The following is a 4,945-nucleotide window of genomic DNA, read 5'->3' as shown; positions in this document are numbered from 1 at the left end:
ACCTTGAAAACATACGTTTTCAGTGTGTGTGACTCTCAATGTATCTTTGGAAAGTGTGTTCAAAGTGTTCAAAACATTTTTGAACTTTGTAAAATTGTTATCAAGGATCAAACCCAATAAGTTGTTCCCCTGAGAATTAGGGCCTGATAAATTAGAACAAATGGCATGCTTGGCAAAACATCATTTCTGGATTTTACTTTTCCACATCAACTATAGAGTGCAGCTACTGTGAGAGGGCTGCTCCCCAAAGGTTTCCAAAGAAACACAAGAACTCATAATCAATCGCCTAAGATAGCAGTGTTGTCCATGTTATTTTAGACTGAGGTTATTTTCTGGAACCAGCTAAACAATTGTTTATAATTCACTAGAGTTGCATCTCCATGATGGAAGTTGCTAGGACCTTCTGTGTTTTTTGGGGTTAGAATTGTTCTATTTTTATACGTTTTATTGCTTTGTTCTAGATTAAAAGATAGGCCTTTAATTATGAGGGACTGAAATGAGGTGAGGTAGTCATCACACCTGGTAAATACAGATTACTGAAGCTGCAGTTAGTACCCCAAGCAGTAAATACCGTAGACTGTGGAGAATACCCATATAATAATTACCACATTACTCAAAATATTAATCACTGTGTAAACTCCAGTTCACGTAGGGATCAAAAGCTAGCCTGCACTTACAATCAGGACCAAACTTGTTTATATTACACAGTGTCTGAGTTCTAAACATTCACTACCTCCTAGATTAAGACTTAGCTGCTCGACCACAGTATCCTTCATTTGTTTATTTCCTTTCTTGCTCTTCCACCTGCCTTACATCCACAAATAGTAGGATACTAAGGGCCATATTGATGAGATTGGTGGCGCAGGGCACCGCAGTAAGTCACTTTGCTGCGCTGCCCTGCATCACAGGGAAAGGGTAAGAATGCATCATATTTTTCCAATACGGCAAATTCCTGTCCTTTCCCTCTGCGCTGGCATTGTTTTGGCAGCCTAGTACTAATGCAGGCACCCTCACACCATGGTACAAGGGTGTCTTGTGATGTAGGCAGGATTGGTTTTGTGCAAGAAGGTGCGCCTTCCTGCACAAAAACAATCCCCAGAGGCGTTTCCTCTATGTATGTATGCTGCAGAATGCAGGGCACAAGGAAAGAATAAAAACAAGGAAAAATAAAGATATTTTATTTGTTACAGCTCCCCTGGGGAGGTGAATCTGTTTAACCCATTTCCAGGTTTACACAGTATTGAAAATCTGGGAAAGCATAAAACCATGAGAGTTGCGTGGGAACACCCACGCAAAGCTCATGGAATGCCTACCCAGGGCAGAGTAGCATAACACATCATTTTGCGCTCTGTTAAATTACTCCCTATTTTTGGAGCCACTCACAGCCACACAAAGTGGCTTTGTGTTGCTTCAAAAATATGACTTAAGGTTGGTGTTGCTCTTGCACCACTTTGCGCGGTGCTAGAGAGACACATACTGGGTCATAAATATGGCCATAAGGGGATACAAGTTGTTCAAGGGGTTAGCCATGTGATGTCCCTGTAGGCCCATGGTTGTATAATGCAGCTTTTGACACCGTGGCAATTTGTGAATTGATGTCCATGGACAGACTGATTTTGGTTTACTGTTCTTAGAAGCTTACTTTAACTAAAATGCCATATTTGGTTTTCGGGTACCGGGTAATTTTGTAATTGCCATAAGTGTTCAACATTTAATTTATACATTGTTCTTCAAGTTTTTTTTAATTCATGGTGCTCCTTTTCTAATAGACTCATTTCCACAGCTCTTTTAAAATACAGCACACATGTATTAGGTTTAAAGCAAAGCAGCTTGTATCCACAAATGCTGCTCTGCATTGAGAGAATTGGAAACCACTCCATATGAAAATATGTACTAAGATTTGCCGGCTCGGGTTTTATACCTTGGGCAGGTGCACAAAAAAGCTCACTGGCAAATGTACAGCCTCAGCGTCATGGGAGCCACACACAGCGGAGGTGTGGGAATGATACAATCACCACTGGGAGCACAGCACCGTACACCGTCACCGGCGCTCTTAATGGATTTCTTTTTTTTGACGATGCCTTCCTAGGCGGAAACTAGAGCCTTCTGTATGTACTGCAGTCCCAGAGAGACCTTTGGCCAATTACCGGTTGAGCTGTCCTACACAGCTATATAGGAGTTTGGCCTTGGTTCACCCCTCAACAGTCACCTACCCAGCCGAACGTCGGACACTGTTTCTGCTCGTCTCCCAGTTGTGTCTCCTTCCCCCTCCCCCACATCTTCCCTCTTTTATTCTTTATCTTTCTCCCCTGCTCCTATCCTCTCTCCCCGGTTTCTCTCTCTCTCCTTGCCCCATTGTTTCCTACGACTGTTATTTTTTAAAAATGTTTTTGCAACTCTTGTAACACATGTAACTATGCTCCAGCAACTCATGTAAATTGTAACTATACTCTGAAACAAATGTTTGTCTTTCTTTGGGTCTAGCCAGCGCTATATAAAACTTTTCAAATACACGAATAAAATAAATTAATACAGCCTCTCACCATGGTGAAGAAGCGATACTGCACCTTCCATCGTATGATATCTGTTAGAATCCTGAACAGCCTTCCAGTACAAATTCCAAAGTGTAGACAAAAGTGAAAGGGGCAGATTATTGGGATCTGTTCTGAGCACAGTTGTATTCAAAACATTACCCTTGTTTATAACTGCTTCCGCTAGATGTTGATTTTTGATGCAAAGTCTGGTCAGGCTACCTTAGTAGACAGTGATTTGTATAAAAACCTATGGATGTTTTCAGCAAACCTCACCTAGAAATACCTCTTTGATATAAGGCTGAGCATAGTGAATTTGATGCTATGAAATGACAAACTGCCTAGCTGAAAATACTGTTTGCACTGAAATTAAATCCATGCTGCTTCAGTGTGTCACTTTGCAACATGCTAGCACCAGTGGAAAGCATTACTAAAACTATACCTGTATTAACAAAAATCATGGACTTATGGCAAATAAAGCACAAATCCCTAGTTGGGTATACTAGGATATTTGATAAAAATGTATTACTGCAATAGGAGCGACATCACCATTCTTGGGCATTCCCTGCTTAATGTAGAGATTGTATTTTCAACTAAAGCATGCCCCTGGTTCACATACTACATAAATGTTGTATGAACTGCACAGTCTTGTATGAACTGCACAGTATCAATAATTTGGATAATTAATGTAATTATCATTGACCATGTCTTTATTTTCCTGAATTAATATTTAATTTGGAGTTTGATATAGTAATTTATAACTTGAATACATTTAAGGCTCCTCCAGGAAGCCAAGAGGATGCATTTGAGATACTTTATAGGAACATTATCCTGATCTAAATTGCCTGCTATTTTTTCTCTGCTCCTCCTTGTCAGATATTGATCATGGCCGGCTGAGCAACTTCCTCTAGGGCCCTTTCCGTGAAAATCCAGTATCTGGTTTTCTATAGTGCATGTTGCTGCTTTAAGGGGCGCCTTACTTACAGTTGTAATACGTAGAAGTATGCAATCCCTGTATAAAATGTATCTCTAATTTTGTTATTACAGCCTAGCTATGACATGACTAGTTATTTGCAATCAGAAAAATGATGCACCTACGCATCTTTGGGATATGGCTTCACAACGAATGTTCCCTATGCAAAAAGATATTGTAAAAGGCAGAATTAAACTACTAATTAAACAATAAAAAGGAAAACTAGCTGCCCGCCCTTCCACCCTTCAGTGGCGGAAACAGTACATGAAACAGTACATGTAGGGTGGTATGCTTATATTTTGCACCGCTACTGCCGTCACATAACGTATCTTTCTGCATTTTAGAACAGATTGTGAATTATAATCATTTTTTTTTAAGAAACTGTGATTGTTTGTGTAGCAATTCCTTAGTTTTATATTCATTTGTTTAGGTTTTCAATTCACATTCCCTTTCATTCAACGTATCTGCTACCATAGTCTTTGTTATAATGCAGAATTGGACTTGGCCCTCTCTGCAAGGCCATCCCCAAGCATTTTGCCTTAATCCTGCTATTTTCTGAACATGTTTTTGGTGACTTCGAGGACTGTACTTAATTTAATACTGCTAACCAGTGCAAAAGTGATGTGCTGTCTCCTTTAAAAACGGGAAAATTGGCTTACACTCAATTGGCATATTTAATTTGCTTGTAAGTACCTAGAAAATTGGTACCACATGTAGCCAGGGCCTGTAAATTAAATGCCACCCGTGTGCCTACAGCACTGATTGTGCCACCAACTTCAGTAACCTTTTAAACATGCCTCAGGCCTGCCATTGTAGTCTGTGTGTCCCTTAAGGTATGCCCTGAAGGTTCATAGGGAAAGGTGCATTGTATTTAAAAGTTGGACATGTACTTTTCAGTTTTACATGTTCTGGTAGTGAAAAACTGCAATTCGATTTGCACTACTGCAAGGCATGTCTCTCCCCTAGGATAACATTAAGCTATCTTATTCCATTTAGTAAGTGTTAACTTTCAAGTGGGAGCAGATAGCAATTTCGAGTTTGGTGCCGAAAGAATTGCAATTTAAAACCCTCTTTTAGGGTAAAGTTGTATTGCAAAACTAAAAAAGAGACTCCCTGCCAGGGAGATGTCCCCTTTGCGCACTGCTGAAATATCCAGAAAACTGGACTTCTCAAGTTCGTAAATGAAATCAAATGTTCGTGCTACGTAAGAAAAAATTCAAATCCACATAATTGTTAATTAAAATAGAACAGCACAGGATTTATTCAATCATCCTGGGATTCTTACATTTCAAATATGCATTCCGTTTTTCATGATATGGTAATGCAAATCAAATTCTTATTCCATAACCAAATGCATTTCGTGCTGGTTTAGCCCTTTATCAGGGGTAGGTTCAATTCTGAAAATAAAATGAAAAACAAAGTCAAACAAACATAAAGCCAT

This window comes from Lissotriton vulgaris, unplaced genomic scaffold (genome assembly GCF_964263255.1).
Source record: "Lissotriton vulgaris unplaced genomic scaffold, aLisVul1.2 SCAFFOLD_1253, whole genome shotgun sequence".
Taxonomy (NCBI): Eukaryota; Metazoa; Chordata; class Amphibia; order Caudata; family Salamandridae; genus Lissotriton; species Lissotriton vulgaris.
Note: the sequence above shows the minus strand (reverse complement) of the source record.